At 44.0% G+C, this 17,231-nt stretch overlaps 1 pseudogene across 1 annotated transcript; it reads left to right on the top strand.

Annotated features, from left to right (window-relative positions):
- The first annotated feature begins 2,141 nt into the window (after window positions 1-2,141).
- On the top strand, window positions 2,142-15,352 carry LOC311116561 (tripartite motif-containing protein 16-like; annotated as a pseudogene). The gene is made up of 6 exons (XR_014615803.1): window positions 2,142-2,753; window positions 3,178-3,273; window positions 12,974-13,207; window positions 13,302-13,461; window positions 13,587-13,646; window positions 13,883-15,352. The product of XR_014615803.1 is annotated as a tripartite motif-containing protein 16-like (transcript).
- The last annotated feature ends 1,879 nt before the right edge of the window (window positions 15,353-17,231 follow it).

Genomic DNA, 17,231 nt, shown 5'->3' with positions numbered 1-17,231 from the left:
CTGGAAGATGGCAGCTCCCCCATCTTATAAATATTGGGTGAGAGATGTGTTGTGCTCTCTGAAACTAGAAAAAATTCAATTCAATTCACGTGGGAACCCCAAACTGTTTAATGAGGCTTGGGCTCCATTCCGGTCTTACTTTAAACAGTCCATCCTCTGATAGCATTCCTATTAAAACCAAAATAAGTCTGTATTTGACCCCCCTGTGACTTAGGGGTTGGATGAGCATTTCTCTGTGTTTTTTTTCTGGGGTGGGGGTGGGGGGCATTAAGGCTGATGTGCTTATTGATTGTGACCTGCGGATGCCCTGTTCATCTCGCCCGGGCAGAGACTAAGGTGTGAGCTTGTTTTTCCCAGATATTTTTTTTTTTTTAAATTCTGTTCACGCCTACATAAAATTATCAATATTCATTTTTTATTTTAAAGCATTGTAACTTTTTATTTTTGGTCCAGTGGATCATTGGTCTGTGGCCTTGACTGTCTGTGAGTGGTTGCATTTCTCCACCCCATCCCTTAACTGTTTACAGGAACAATGGTGAGGTATTTGCTCTGTCCCTATACTATAGATTGCCCTTTAACCTTTTGTAGCCTTCTGCCTGGTGTGTTTAACTTGTCCAAAGTATGGTATCTTTAAAGTTATTTATTTATTTTTTTATATATATTTTTTTAATATGTATTATTTGTATTTTTGTCTAGTTGAGTATAGTATTTATATTGCTTTGTCTTGTCTGTGTGTGTGTAAAACTTAATAAACAGAGTTCTCAAAAAAAAGAAAAGTATATGAAATGTGAGTATTGTAAGCCCCACCTCTGAGTATATGAAATGTGAGTCTTGTAAGCCCCACCTCTGAGTATGTGTTCATATGCATATGGAGGGTGTTCTGCAGTGACACCTAAAAATGTTGCTGTACATTGATGTCTTGAAAATTAGGCTGTAAGAAATTCAGACTTGTAAGCCCCACAGCTACACTAGAGTATGTGGGCATAGTATATGTTGGAGACAAACGCGTGGCCGACGCGTGACGGTGGCTGTGTGAGAAGCACGCCTGTATCTCTCACATAACTAGAATGACTGTGATGAGTGTGGTGGAACGAGTCAGGCGCAGGAGGGTAATCACATTTACATTTACGTCATTTAGCAGACGCTCTTATCGAGAGCGACTTACAAATTGGTGCATTCACCTTATAGCCAGTGGGATAACCACATTACAATATTTTTTATTTTTTTGGTGGGGTGAGGGGATGGGGGGGGGGGGGTAGAAGGATTACTTTATCCTGTCCCAGGTATTCCTTTAAAGAGGTGGGGTTTCAAATGTCTCCGGAAGGTGGTGAGTGACTCCGCTGTCCTGGCGTCGTGAGGGAGCTTGTTCCACCATTGGGGTGCCAGAGCAGCGCACAGTTTTGACTGGTCTGAGCGGGAACTGTGCTTCAGCAGAGGTAGGGGAGCCAGCAGGCCAGAGGTGGATGAACGCAATGCCCTCGCTTGGGTTTAGGGACTGATTGGATGCATGTGTCTATGAAGTTCAAGGCTTAATGAGCTCACCAAACCAATTGTGTGTTCCAATTAATCAGTGCTAAGTAGTTACAGGTATTCAAATCAACAGAATGACAAGGGTGCCCAAATTTTTGCATAGCCTATTTTTCACATCTGATTTAATTTCTTACAACTTAATATTGCTACACTAAAAATCTTTGTCTGGACAATACCCCATTACTCAGCTTTTATTAGAAAATGAATGGCATGCCACTGTGATCATTTTCTGTGACGACAGAGTAAATTATTATGCAGCCTCAGAGGGGTGCACAAACCTTTTCAGACGACTGTATGTACTTCATAGAAACTGTTACCCTTTATATATTCTAACCACTCTATTTAATGTATTCCATATTAAGGGCCCTAACCTAGGAACACAAATATTTGTTCCTATTACCATTGTGGACAGTTCTCTCTCTCTCTCTCTCTCTCTCTCTCTCTCTCTCTCTCTCTCTCTCTCTCTCTCTCTCACTCTCCCTCTAACCCCTCCCTCTCTCTCCCTCTAACCCCACCCCTCTGGCAGAACCAGGAAGTCCCTCCCCTCCACAAACTCTCTTCTGTGGAAACGAAACTTATCTGATTCTCTGTGTCGTCTGTCTGTGTGAGAGTAAACAATCGTCCAAATGGCTCAGCAGGGAGTTTTGCTGGACCAGGACCAGTTCTGTTGTTCTGTCTGTCTGGATCTACTGAAGGAGCCGGTCACCATCCCCTGTGGACACAGTTACTGTAGAAGCTGTATTGAGGGCTGCTGGGATCAGGATGTTCTGAAAGGGGTCTATAGCTGTCCTCAGTGCAGAGAGACCTTCACTCCAAGGCCTAATCTGAGGAAAAATAACATGTTGGCTGAGTTGGTGGAGAAACTGAAGGAGACAGGACTCCAGGCTGCTCCCCCTCCTGCTCTGTGCTATGCTGGACCTGGAGATGTGGCGTGTGATGTCTGCACTGGGACCAGAAAGCAGAAAGCCCTCATGTCCTGTCTGGCGTGTCTGGCCTCTTACTGTGAGACTCACCTCCAACCTCACTATGAATCTCCTGCTTTCAAGAAGCACAAGCTGGTCAAAGCCACCGCACAACTACAGGAGAAGATCTGCTCTCATCATGACAAACTGCTGGAGGTTTACTGTCGTACCGATCAGCAGTGTATCTGTATGCTGTGTACAATGGATGAACATAAAGGCCATGATACAGTGTCAGCTGCAGCAGAGAGGACTGAGAAACAGGTAAGACCAGAACTACTTGTTGGTGACTGTCTGATAAACAAAGAATTAAAGATACAGTAGGAACTAAGTCTGTTTGAATATGAGATCATTCAAATGAAATTGATCCTCAGCAGAACAAATATGAACACAAACCTTGAGTATATTGGATTTTCTCCCAATGTTTCACCATTTTCTGAAGTCAAACACTATTATCATTCCGAATGCCCTTTTAGGAGTTCAAAGTTCAGTCTCAACCCCTTGATACATGTACACCTACCATAAACACTATAATCATTAACATAGCAACATAGAAAATGTCATATGGTAAAGGGACTTCCTCAAGATTTTAGACCTTAAACTCTATGGGTCCTATGTCACATTACTATACTATTGATCTACTGGACAAATAAAGCTTGATAGCTCATTGAAGAGTGATTCTTCATAGAGGCAGCTGGGGATGAGTCAGCAGAAGGTCCAGCAGAGATTCCAGGAGAGAGAGAAGGAGCTGAAGGAGCTCCAACAGGCTGTGGAGTCTCTCAAGGTGAGTATTGTTGATCAGAGGAGACACACAATTTCACTTCTCTCTTCCAGTCAGAGAGAGAGAGAGAGAGACAGAGAGAGAGACAGAGAGAGGGAGAGGGGACTCTCTCCAATCCCACTGACCTCACTGTTGGGAACATGCTGTCTGGACTCTGTTCAGAGAATAGACTGCTTAATGTAACCGACGGGATATGAACCAGGTCTACCGCGGGAGAAAGCAACAGCTTGACCGTTACACCAAGAGGACATTCCCTATTGGGCTGAGGGCCGACACTGATTTTGAAATCGCAGGCGGGGCTACTTCATCACATAACCATGAGTAACCATTACTGACTCATGTCCCCTATACATTAACATGGAGCCTCTCTCTCTCTCTCTCTCTCTCTCTCTCTCTCTCTCTCTCTCTCTCTCTCTCTCTCTCTCTCTCTCTCTCTCTCTCTCTCTCTCTTTCTTTCTCAATTCAAATAAATTCAAATGGCTTTATTGGCATGGGAAACATAAGTTTACATTAACAAAGCAATTGAAATAAATAATAAACAAAAGTGAAATAAACATTCAGAAATGAACAGTAAACATTGCACTCACAAAATGTTCAAAGGAATAGAGACATTTCAAATGTTATACAGTGAGGGAAAAAAGTATTTGATCCCCTGCTAATTTTGTATGTTTGCCCACTGACAAAGAAATGATCAGTCTATAATTTTAATGATAGGTTTATTTGAACAGTGAGAGACAGAATAACATCAAAAAAATCCAGAAAAAAACATGTCAAAAATGTTATGAATTGATTTGCATTTTAATGAGGGAAATAAGTATTTGACCCCTCTGCAAAACATTACTTAGTACTTGGTGGCAAATCCTTTGTTGACAATCACAGAGGTCAGATGTTTCTTGTAGTTGTCCACCAGGTTTGCACATATCTCAGGAGGGATTTTGTTCCACTCCTCTTTGCAGATCTTCTTCAAGTCATTAAGGTTTCGAGGCTGACGTTTGGCAACTCGAACCTTTAGCTCCCTCCACAGATTTTCTATGGGATTATGGTCTGGAGACTGGCTAGGCCACTCCAGGACCTTAATGTGCTTCTTCTTGAGCCACTCCTTTGTTGCCTTGGATTGTGTTTTGGGTCATTGTCATGCTGGAATTCCCATACACGACCCATTTTCAATGCCCTGGCTGAGGGAAGGTGGCCCCGTCCATCGTCCCTTTGATGCAGTGAAGTTGTCCTGTCCCCTTAGCAGAAAAACACCCCCAAACCATAATGTTTCCACCTCCATGTTTGACGGTGGGGATGGTGTTCTTGGGGTCATAGGCAGCATTCCTCCTCCTCCAAACACGGCGAGTTGAGTTGATGCCAAAGAGTTCCATTTTGGTCTCATCTGACCACAACACTTTCACCCAGTTCTCCTCTGAATCATTCAGATGTTCATTGGCAAACATCAGACTGCCTTGTATATGTGCTTTCTTGAGCAGGGGGACCTGGCGGGCATTGCAGGATTTCAGTCCTTCACAGCGAAGTGTGTTACCAATTGTTTTCTTGGTGACTATGGTCCCAGCTGCCTTGAGATCATTGACAAGATCCTCCTTTGTAGTTCTGGGCTGATTCCTCACCGTTCTCATGATCATTGCAACTCCACAAGGTGAGATCTTGCATGGAGCCCCAGGCCGAGGGAGATTGAGAGTTATTTTGTGTTCCTTCCATTTGCGAATAATCGCACCAACTGTTGTCACCTTCTCACCAAGCTGCTTGGCGATGGTCTTGTAGCCCATTCCAGCCTTGTGTAGGTCTACAATCTTTTCCCTGACATCCTTGGAGAGCTCTTTGGTCTTGGCCATGGTGGAGAGTTTGGAATCTGATTGATTGATTGCTTCTGTGGACAGGTGTCTTTTATACAGGTAACAAACTGAGATTAGGAGCACTCCCTTTCAGAGTGTGCTCCTAATCTCAGCTCGTTACCTGTATAAAAGACACCTGGGAGCCAGAAATCTTTCAGATTGAGAGGGGGTCAAAAACTTATTTCCCACATTAAAATGCAAATAAATTTATAACATTTTTGACATGCGTTTTTCTGGATTTTTTTGTTGTTATTCTGTATCTCATTGTTGAAATAAACCTACCATTAAAATTATAGACTGATCATTTCTTTGGCAGTGGGCAAACGTACAAAATCAGCAGGGGATCAAATACCTTTTTCCCTCACTGTAACTCAAGTGCAAACAGAGTGAGCCATTCGCCAGACTGAGTTCAGGAGGTGAAATGGAAATGAATGAGGGAGAGTTAAGTGAGGTAAAAGGTTTTGTGAAGAGCTCGGAACCAGAGCCTGGCATCAATGGACATGATAAAGAAGAATCTGGTGCAGTAGGAGTTACATTTTTGGAGAAAGTGGATCCATACCTTTTGGCAGATCCATTTGTGGTTTCAGGGTGGGTGGGAAAAGAGTTGGGTGCAGTTGAATCAGTGAAGGTAACCTGTAGTGGACTTATGATATTTGTTTGTGTTTCTTCTGACCAGAGGGAGTGGGCACTCCGTGTCACGCAACTTGGGTCAAGATCTGTTTCTTGCTTTGCTCTTAGGAACTGGGCACCATTGAAAGGAGTGATTTCTGGGGTAGTGTTAAGTGTGGAGGTGGAGCAATTCAAGTTTACGCTTCCTGGTGTTTGTGATGCCCGCCGTTTGGTGCAACACAGATCCGGTGGTGAGCGTGGTGAAACAGAGGAGTCACTGTCAGTCCTTTTGAGTTTTGAGTCTTTACCCAACAAAGTCATGTTAGGATATATCAGTTATCCTGTTAGAGCTTTGTGACGAATCCACTGTGCTGATTCAGGTGCAACGTTTATAGTCATGTTGCAGCAGTTTGTAGGAGGGAGATTCCAAGATGTGGGAAGTGTGCAGGAGGGCATGGGATAGAGGATTGTGTAGTTTCGGTGGATAAAGTTGTGTGTGTCAACTGTTGGGATGCCCATGTTGCTGGGGATTGGAAGTGTCCGGTGCGAGAGAGGCAGGTTGAGGTGGCTAGAGTCAGAGTAGTGCAGAAGGTGTCATATGCTGAGACAGTGAAGGAAGTAGAGGAGGATGGGTCAAGGGTGAGAGATCCTGAGAGGATCCCTGTGAGTAGTAGATCTGTGCCAGCACAGAGGGATAGGCCAACGAGTGATATATGCTTTAGTAAAGTTAGCTTCTTAGCGTTCGTAGCAATGGTTATCAACTGTACCGCAGAAATGGAACGTAAATCACAGAAAATAGATGTTGTGGTGGCAGCTGCAGAGAAGTATTTGGGCATACAAGATTAGACTTCAGAAGAGTTACAGGGTGTGTTGAGTGGTGGTGTCCCGTCCTCCCAGGCCGTTGGCATGGTGCAGGAGCAGATAGGGTCAAAGTAGTGGAATGGGGTAGTGGGTTTTTAATGAGTGTAGGGTTAGTTGGAAGGTTTTTAATTAAATGTTCCTTTCCCCTTTTCCCATTTTGTATCATAAAGTAAAATAGATTTATATTATAGTCCAGTTGGGGCGGTAATGCAACATATTGGATGCCAACCGCCGTTAAACTCCAAAGAAGAAGAACTGTTATATTATGGCTATGTACAGTGTTGTAACGATGTCTCTGTCTCTCTCATTCATTAACTTTCGCGGTAGTTGGTTGTGTGGGTCTCTGGTTATGAATAGGGTGCTGACAGACAATTGTTGATGGATATTTATAGAGCTCTGATCAGGACGACAATTGATTACTGGTGTACAGTTTATGGAACAGAGGTAAAGACTTGACTTCAGAAGCTGGACAGAATCCAGTATATAGCTTTAAGGATATGTATTGGTGCATTTAAATCAACATCTGTATGTGCCTTACTGGTGGAGGCAGGAGAGATGCCTTTGGATATACAGCGTAAAAAATTGTCATTATCTTATTGGGTTGAAAGGCTGTGAGGTTGAGCATCCCACTGCTACTGTTCTAGATGACTGTTGGGAATATACTAGTAGACAAGGCAGTGGTTTTGGTTGGACAGTTGGAAAGCTTGCTGATGAGAGTGGTTTGAGGGAGTTGGAGGTTGGCCCTTCTGTGGTGATAGGGGTTGTTCCTCCATGGTTACTCCCAGACCCTGTTGTTGATCTAACCTTGGTAGAGAAAAGGAAAGATTGGTCAGAAGTCAGTGATATAGTGAAACTGGTTGACAATTACATTGGTAAAAGTTTTTATGCTTTTTTACCACTTTTCACAGATGGATCCAAGGAGCCAGATAGTGGGCTCACAGGAGCAGGCGTTTACGTTCCTGAATTTGATGTGCAGATATGTAGAAGACTAACAGATGAACTGTCAGTATACTCAGTTGAACTGTTGGTGATAATAGTTGCCCTCCAGTGGGCGGAGGACGTACAACCTGTTAGAATTATAGTATGGTCAGATTCTCTGTCTGTATTGAATAGTTTATCATCTGGTAAATCTAATAGGAGTGACCTGCTATTGGAGGTATGAATGTTATTATGAAGAATTGAGAGAATGGGTTTAGTAGTGAGATTCTGCTGGGTCCCAGCACATTCTGGTGTGGAAGGGAATGAAATTGTAGACCAGTTAGCTAAAAGAGCTTTGAAACGAGATATAATTGATATTAATGTTCCACTGGGTAGAGGTGAGGCCAAATGTAAGATCAGAGCCATTTTGATAGATGTGTGGCAGAAGAGATGGTACTCTGAGCACAAGGGCCGGCATTTATATGAATAATTTACAGTTTTACAGAAAGGTCGATGGACCAAGATTCAAAAGTCAGATTAGGAAGGAAGAGATGGTGTTTACTAGATTTTCATTGTACATTGAACTCGTCATTACATCTGGTTGGCAAGCATGGGAATGATTTGTGTCTGGAGGGTACGGTCGATGAAACGGTGGAGCATGTGTTGTTATATTGTTGTAAGTATGTTGAAGAGAGGGAAAGATTGAAGTGTAGGGTCATTGAGGTTGGACGGGGTTGGGGGGGAATTGGAAGGGATTTTGGGGATGGGGGAGGGTCTATTAGAAGTTAGTAGGGCTCTTCTTTATTTTCTCAGAAGTACTGAGTTAGGTAGGAGGATTTAGAAATGTTGGAAACCGTGATTGACCACACACTCCAGCACAGTAGGTGGCGGCATGCACCTTTAACGTTGGTTTCTGGACCGCCATTATATCATAGAAGAAGAAGTTGGTTGTGTGAGAGATTTGTGGTTCGTGAGGAGGGCTACTATTCTTTTTTCTTTTGGTTCTTGCGTATTTTCTGAATTTATTTTCTGATGGTGGAGGGTTTGTTTATTGGTTTCCACTGTTTATCGTTTAGAGTTGAGGGGGGAGTAGGGGTAGTTTGTTAGGGCGGCGTGATGGCCTCAACCGAGTGGAGAAGAAACGCTGTCGCTTCGGGTGCGTTCCGGAGAAAGGTGTGGAGGAAGTTTTGCTCATGGTCGGCGAACAGGTTGGAGCGGAACATCTGCACTCTGCATCCAGAATGAACAAGGCGGTGGTTGTGTTAATGAAAAAGGTTTGTCTTGTTGTGAGTGGGATTTTTGTGAGGGGTGTGTTGTTGCAGATGTCGCCTCTTTCGATAAGAGTTGTGGTGGCTAATCTGCCTCCGTTTATTGCTTACGAACAGACCGCAAGTAGTTGGTTAGTTTTGGTAAATTTGCAAGTGGTTGTCGTGTGCTCTCGGCTGGGTGCCAAGCGGAATCCGTTAAACATGTTGTCTCTTTTCGTAGACAAGTGTTTGTTTCTCAACAAACTTCAAGGTTACGCAGGGGATGGGTGGAACATGGGGTTTGCTAGCACAGATAGTTTTCGGTGTTTCTAGTGTGGGGATCATCAGTTATTGGCTACAAGCAGCAATATGATTGATAGGTAGGACAGGTATTGAACCCAAATAATCCCTACTCAGATGCGCTAACCTCAACCCTAGTAAACATGCATTATAAAAACCTTCTATATAAAATCATCTCATATTGGGAGTGAATAGCCTCTGAATAGAAAAGAAAAAACACTGCATCTTCCAGCCCACCAATAAATTACATAATGCAACCGTTGCGGTTAGCATATTTACCTCAACATGCCCATCGCTTGCGTGAGAAGGCAGAGTGCTCGATGCTGGTTGATGAATTTTACAATTAATGTACTAGGAAAATACGTTTTTGTCGACCAGAGGTGACTGAATTAATGTTTAGGCTTATTGATAATCATTATAGTAATGAAGTATAATTTCAAAACATGACCATAAAAACAGGTAATAATAAACATGAATAATCATTATATTACTTCACAGTAATGTGTTAAATGCTTTTTCAGTCCTTCCTCTTGCGTTAGCAGTGTGGAAAGGGACAGAAAAAAGGGCTGGCAGGAGTTTTCCTGTGAGGGGTAGTGGTGTTGTATCCAGGGAGAGAACTAAACTAATCTTCTGAAATGTCATTCATGGTCTTATGCTGCCATCTATTGGAATTATTAAGCAACTGCAGTAGGACTGAATAAAGTGTTTTTCCTTACTAATCCTTACTAAAGTAGTGATTACTCAGAATTTTAAAATAAATGGCGGGGGTACGTGGAGGGAGGAGAATACATTTTTTACATTTTAGTCATTTAGCAGATGCTCTTATCCAGAGCGACTTACAGTTAGTGAGTGCATACATTTTCATTCTTTCCCCCCATGGGTTAACGAACCCACAACCCTGGCGTTGCAAGCGCCATGCTCTACCAACTGAGCTACACGGTAGTAGTGCATGGCCAAGTGGTGGTGAGCAGGCCGTGGAGTAAGCGGTGGTGGGGAGGGTTGCAGCTGGGCTACGTGAGCTGAGGCAGGTTTCTGTAGTAACAGAGACTCCGGTGGGCGAAGGCTTGGTGGGCTCATCCCAGGAAATATTGCCTGTCATTGGGGAAGAGGCACTGATCTTGGGGGAAGTGCAGGGGGGCAGAGACTGGGGAGGAGGAGGACGGTACCGTGCCAATGGAGGAGGAGGAAGAGGAAGAGGGGGGAGGTGAGTCTGCGGGAGCGGAGGACAAGGCGTCTCGTTTTCAGACGGCTCATTGGATCCAGAGCTGACAGACAGTCAGGCTGAGGGCCCAGTATATACGCTGAGATAACTTTCTAGGTTCCTGATGGAGACTAAAGGGGAAAAATAAGTCTTATTTGATTGATCCTGGAAGGTTTGTAAGGTCAGTCAAACACGTGATGAAGAATGAGGGGTTTAGTGTCCTCTCACCCAGGAAGCGGTATAGGCTGAGAAAATGGGTCATGGGTTCTTAAGGGCATGTCTTCAGAATCTGCTTAAATGGATGGTTTTTTCTGGCATGGCGGCTTTATGGGCTTCTCTACTGGTTTCTGATTGTGGTGATTTCCCTCCCACCTCTTATGGAGATTTCACGGTTAGTAGGGGTGTAACGATTCGTTTTAACAACGATTCGATTTGTATCACGATTCGTGGTTGTCGATACGATTCAAGGACGATATTGGTTCATTTAGAACGATACGATCCGAAACGACTCAGTGACTTGAAATCGAATCAGTAACCTTTTAGCCAAAAATTCAACCAGTGTGACTGAAATAAATACCTGGATACTGGACAGTGCAGGTGAATTTTCCTAGATTCCTGTTTCTTGTAAGGACCGCAATGGTGGCTTGATAATTTCTCGCTCGTCGGCTTCTCCTCTGTCGTCCGCCATGCTATGTTTTGTTGTCTTGGCGCCTTTGCGCTGCTGCTGGCGCGGGGCGATGACGTCACGGATAGGCAGACTGAATCGAGTAATGTTTAAAGCCTTTATCATTAAAAGTGCTAAGAAAAAACATCCATATAAAGTCTGACGTGCTTAAATCCAATGGGTTATTTCCTAGTATCGATACAATCGATTTATTAAATTTTTAAAACGATGTTAGATCGATATATGTTCTCCAAAAGGCCAACTCGCCGAGCACAGATCGATGTAGTTGGATCATAGGAATATAAATCGATACATCGATGTAGTAGATGGATCGTTACACCCCTAACGGTTAGACTTACTTAACATGAACGGCGGCAGAGACTGGGGGAATATGTCAAACAAAAACATTTAAACGTGATTTTTTAGCAAGAGACACACAGTGATGTGATTCATGAAGTGTATTGGGGGTCTGGTGGAAGGGGGTGCAGGTGCTGAGCCATGGCACAAATCTTAGTGCAGGGGTAGCAAAAGAGGTGTGTAAGGGTAGGTTGTTAGTGGTTAGAGCCAAAATATATTTCCTTGTCTTTGCTTTCCAAAATGAGTCTGCACCTAGTACAGGGCTCAGTTCTCTGTTTCACCAGGGCCCAGGCAGGTGTCCTATTGGAAATTTCATGTAAAGCTCTTCCAAGATGTCACTTTTTGCTCAAGCTTCCAAGGCTTTTGGGAGAGGTGGGGACAGCAGAAGGGGGAGTAACTTCTGTTGTGGGGAGATGAGGGAGCCTGATGGGTGGGTAACTTCTGTTGTGGGGAGATGAGGGAGCCTGATGGGTGGGTAACTTCTGTTGTGGAGAGATGAGGGAGCCTGATGGGTGGGTAACTTCTGTTGTGGGGAGATGAGGGAACCTGCTGGGTGGGTAAGGAGGGACAGGGCACCTCTGCGGCTTCCAGGGGGGTTGCAGTGGGGCTGTGAGTGGCTCAAGATGCTTGGGGTGTATCTGGGCTCGGAGGGTTGGGATAGGAAGAACTGGGAAGGAGTGTCACAAGCGGTGGTGTCGAGGCTGACGAAGTGGAGGTGGCTCATCTCCCAAGTGTTATACAGAGGAACGGTGCTGATCATCAACAACTTGGTGGCATCCTCTCTATGGCTTATATTGGCCATTCTCAACACCCCCGGTGGTCTGCTTGTGGACCTGCAGCGCAAGTTAGTGAATTTTTTCGTGTCAGGGTGGCAGCGTTCTGACTCAGCAGCACAGTGGCTACTGTACCGTACGGAGGTGGGCTGGAGGGAACCAGCATGTGCTCTGTTGAGGAGGGCTGGTGGTTTGGGGCTGGATCAGCGGCTCCTCATCATGCGGCCGGAGAGACTCAATACAGCAGGGGTCTCTGATTTCTATGCTGCAGTACTTAGGGCTGGAGCAGACTGAGGAGGGGCCACCACCGTTTCCACCACTGCAAGTGACAGCAGAGACTGGGGACTGGCAGGAGAGTCCGGAGGACTTACTGACTTTTAACACTCTGAGCTTAGTGGGAGTGAAGGGGCATCAGTAGCAGTGGGTTGTGGGGGCTGAGAGCATGGCAGGGTATAGGTGGAGGGGCTCTATAAGCTCCCAGTGCTGGAAAGGTCAGGGGTCGTCCAGTGGAGGGTATTACATGGAGCCCTGGACACCAATAGCTGGTTGGCTCGGGTTGACCTGGGAGTTGGGGAGGGGTGTCCGTTTTCTGCAATGACAGACTGTTCATCATGTTTTTTCTGTGTTGCCAGGGTAATACCATTACTGTTGACGCCTTAGGGTTGAGTTTGAGTTGTACAAAATGATCAACAGTGTGGAGATGTTTCAGGAGGTATGGGGGCTCAGGGGGGCTGTCTGTACGGCTGGAGAGGAGGGGTTGGATGGACGGTTGGAATGTGGTGCTGGTTGGTGTATTGTACTGTGGTGTTGGGTACTGGATAATGTGATTGTGTGGAGGTTGTGGTGGCACGCAATGTGCTTTTAGGGGTGGGGGTGTTAGTGTAATGAGGATGGCTCATTCAAGTAAGACAAGTCTCTCTCTCTCTCTCTCTTAACAGCGCTCTGCACAGGCAGCAGTGGAGGACAGTGATAAGATCTTTACCGAGCTGATCCGCTCCATTGAGAGAAGGCGCTCTGAGGTGAAGGAGCTGATCAGAGCCCAAGAGAAGGCTCAAGTGAGTCAAGCTGAAGGACTCCTGGAGCAACTGGAGCAGGAGATAGCTGAGCTGAGGAAGAGAAGCACTGAGCTGGAGCAGCTCTCACACACAGAGGATAACATCCATTTCCTCCAGGTAACTCAACTGCCTTGATACATGTGATATGAAATTAAAACTCTCAATAATTTGGTTCTGCACACTCTCTCTCTCTCCCTCTCTCTGTCTCCAGAGTTATCAGTCTCTCTCCAGTACCAGTGTATCTTCAGATTTACCCAGCATCGTTGTCCGTCCTCTTCAGTACTTTGGAGATGTGAGTAAGACTGTGTCTGAACTGAGAGAGAAACTAGAAGACGTCCTTAAAGGAGAATGGACCAAGATCTCCACTACAGGTGTGTTGAAAATAATAAGAACATCAACTTTAGACCATTGAAAGTTCCCTACTAGTCATATACATGTGGAATATGGTGTGATGATAACATTCCCTCTCTCTGTGAATGTGTTTGTGTGTCTGTAGTGAATATAGTGGATGTTGTACTGCCTCCAGAGCCCAAGACCAGAGAACAGTTCTTACAATGTGAGTCTCTTTATTCTGAAGTAACTAACAGTCTATTTTTACTGACACTCCTAACAATCCCTCTAGAAATATATAGCAATAGTAGATCTAATCAAAGACTGGGTATCTATCTGACTCCTCATATTTCTCTGATTTGATCTCTGCTCTGCTCTAATCAAAGACAGGGTAGATACAGTATCTGACTTAACTTATTGTTCTAACTCCCCTCATTGGTCTCTGCTCTGCTCTTCTCCCAGATTCCTGTCAGCTCACACTGGACCCAAACACAGCAGGCACACTCCTCTCTCTGTCTAAAGGGAACATAAAGGTGACCGATACAGACCAAGAACAACCATATCTTGATCATCCAGACAGATTCACCAACTATTGTCAGGTTCTGTGTAGAGAGGGTCTGTCTGGACGCTGTTACTGGGAGGTGGAGTGGAGTGGGGGGTTTGTTGTTACAGCAGTCTCATATAAAGACATCAGCAGAACAAAGACAGATGGTGCATTTGGAGACAATAACAAGTCCTGGAGTTTACAGTGTCGTAGAGGTAGTTATTGGTTCAGACACAATAATGTTGGGACTAAAGTATCAGGCCCTCAGTCCTCCAGAGTAGGTGTACCTGGATCACAGGGCAGGTACTCTGTCCTTCTACAGTGTCTCTGACACAATGACCCTCCTCCACAGAGTCCAGACCACATTCACTCAGCCCCTCTATCCTGGGTTTCGTTTAGATCGTTTTCTCTCTGTTGCTGCTGGGTTTTGGCTCTCTGGGTCTGCTGAGCTGGTTAAACTGTATTAGGGTCCACATAGATACTAGTCATGCTGGTGTAGTCTATAGCTGAGCTGGTTAAACTGTAGTAGGGTCCACATAGATACTAGTCATGCTGGTGTAGTCTATAGCTGAGCTGGTTAAACTGTAGTAGGGTCCACATAGATACTAGTCATGCTGGTGTAGTCTATAGCTGAGCTGGTTAAACTGTAGTAGGGTCCACATAGATACTAGTCATGCTGGTGTAGTCTATAGCTGAGCTGGTTAAACTGTAGTAGGGTCCACATAGATACTAGTCATGCTGGTGGTGATGATCCCCAGATGTGATGATTCATTCTGCTCTGTTTTTATGTACAATGATTTGATTGATTTGATCTTCAGAAGATGTTATGAATTACAATTCAATGCATTCATATTATTTGTAAGTGCAACATTTTAATCTTATACATTTACATTAATAATGATGTATGCTGTTAATGTATGTTGGTTGTCATTCAGAACCATTGAAATGTTTTCTCAATTGGTTCTCTGTCTCAATGTCATTTTCCTCCGTATCATGGAACAGGTAGTGTTACTTACTTGCTAATTGAACTATATGGGCCGGTTTCCCGGACACAGATGAAGCCTAGTCCTAGACTAAAAAGCATGTTCCATGGAGATGTCCGGGAAACCGACCCTAAATTTGGCATCTTTTATTCTCCCGTACTGCTCAGTCAAGCAACATTAAACCTGTCCAGCAGGTGGAGCTATTCACCAAACAATAAAAACAGCAGATATCTTGACTTGCCACTCAGTATATCAGTAATGTTCAGAATTGTACTTTAATATCATTGGAGATTGATGGTCTTTTTAATCCACTATCTAGAGTCAGGAACAGATTAAGTTAGGTCTGCTACTGTTCAGTTATTAAATATGATTCATTCTGATGGGAAATAAAAAATACATCTAGTAGTAGTTTTCCTTTGCTATTTATTCCAAGGTGTGTCTTTAACTTGTAAATGGATTGTGTTGAAGCTGGCATGTGGTGTGGATGATAGAATAGAGTGAATAGAGGAGAGAAGAGAGGAGGAGAGGAGAACATAATATAGAAGACAGATAAGATAGAGAGAGAATTCATACCCAGGGGAGTTACTGACTCTGGCCCAAATGACACCCTGTTCCCTACGTAGTGCACTAGGCTACTTCTGACCAGATCTAAAGTAGTCTTCTAGATTTTACATGTTTTCTCCCTGTCATTAGAAAATGACAATATGGTAATGTTTAGTGGTTTCCTCCCCCTTTGATTTTATTGGTTGTGTGTTATGTGTGTTGTTGTGTTAGGCTTTCCCCCTGTGTTCCTAATTGAAAATCCATTAACAATGAATCACAAACAAATTATATTCCAGTTGTGTTTAGACAACTTCATGGCTGACATCCCCCAGTTCTGTTAAGACCCATTGAACTGGGTCACATTCTAAATGTTTACTTGTATTGATAGTCCATACTGGGCCTAACTGTGGTCAACCATACTTGAGGGTTTCTTTCTGCACACATATTCCCTCATCTCCAGAACTTTACCTGATGTCCTCTCTCTCTCTCTCTCTCTCTCTCTCTCTCTCTCTCTCTCTCTCTCTCTCTCTCTCTCTCTCTCTCTCTCTCTCTCTCTCTCTCTCTCTCTCTCTCTCTCTCTCTCTCTCTCTCTCTCATCAAACTGTATAGAAAGCAGACAACCTCAATATTGTTTCATTCCTGTAGTTATCAGGACACATGGGGTGTGGAACTATTATCTCCTTTCTAAGTTTGAACCTGTCCACTTCCCTTCATGGATTTAAAAGGAAATGACTGGTATATGTAAACTCCCTCTACCCTGCCAACACCAATCCAATGCTGTACAATTAATTCCATAGCTTAACATGGGAAATGCTCACTGCCTCCCATAAGAGTCATTGAAGCGTTGGATGAGATAGGACCCTGCCTTCACCAGGGGATATTTGTTGGACCCGTCACAACAGGTGAGGAGGGCCTCATCCTCCAGCTGCCCAAAGAAAGCCAGGTACTGCCTTGTGCTCCAGTCTCCAGCAGGGGGCAGCAAAACCCTATAGACCTGAAAGGGAAAGTGAGGAGTAAAAACCTAAGGTGAATTTACATTGATGTTTCCATAGAGACCTGAGTCGTATTCACTAGGCACCAAACTGAATATAATTAGCTGAAAGTCATCATTAACACTATACTGAGTGTAGCCTATGGATATAATATATTATCATATAATATAATACAATGATCTTTGACATCATTCAGTAATTGAGTCATGTAGGGGATGGATGATCTTTGACATCGTTCAGTAATTGAGTCATGTAGGGGATGGATGATCTTTGACATCGTTCAGTAATTGAATCATGTAGGGGATGGATGATCTTTGACATCATTCAGTTCTTGCTCTGACGGGTCTGAGTTTGTGTGAGGGGCGTGTTTTTATTTCAGAGGTTGTGATAGGAAAAAAAAAAAAAAGATTGGTTGTGGTAGGAAGTTCCTGTTGTCAGACTGGAGGAGATGATGGTCAAACTGGAGGCAGATTGTTGGGTTCTTCTCTCAATCAGGGGTCAGAGGTTGAGGGTTCAGTGTGCTGATGCATAGCTGCTGTATCATGTGTGACTTTATACATCTCAATTTGATTGAAATTCCAGCTTGTAAACTCAGTGTCATTTTCCCCTTAATGGCCCCATACAGACTCAGGTTGTACCACTGATATACAAAGCATTTGACACAACGGTTTGGTAAATATTTTGTTCCAAACAACTGTTGTGTTAAATGCGATGTACAACCTGAGAGGGTATGTGGACAATATGTGTTT

The sequence above is a fragment of the Coregonus lavaretus genome (genome assembly GCF_964263955.1).
Source record: "Coregonus lavaretus genome assembly, contig: HAP1_SCAFFOLD_331, whole genome shotgun sequence".
Classification (NCBI taxonomy): Eukaryota; Metazoa; Chordata; class Actinopteri; order Salmoniformes; family Salmonidae; genus Coregonus; species Coregonus lavaretus.
The sequence above is the reverse complement of the archived record's forward strand: the minus strand, read 5'-3'. Positions and strand labels throughout refer to the sequence as shown.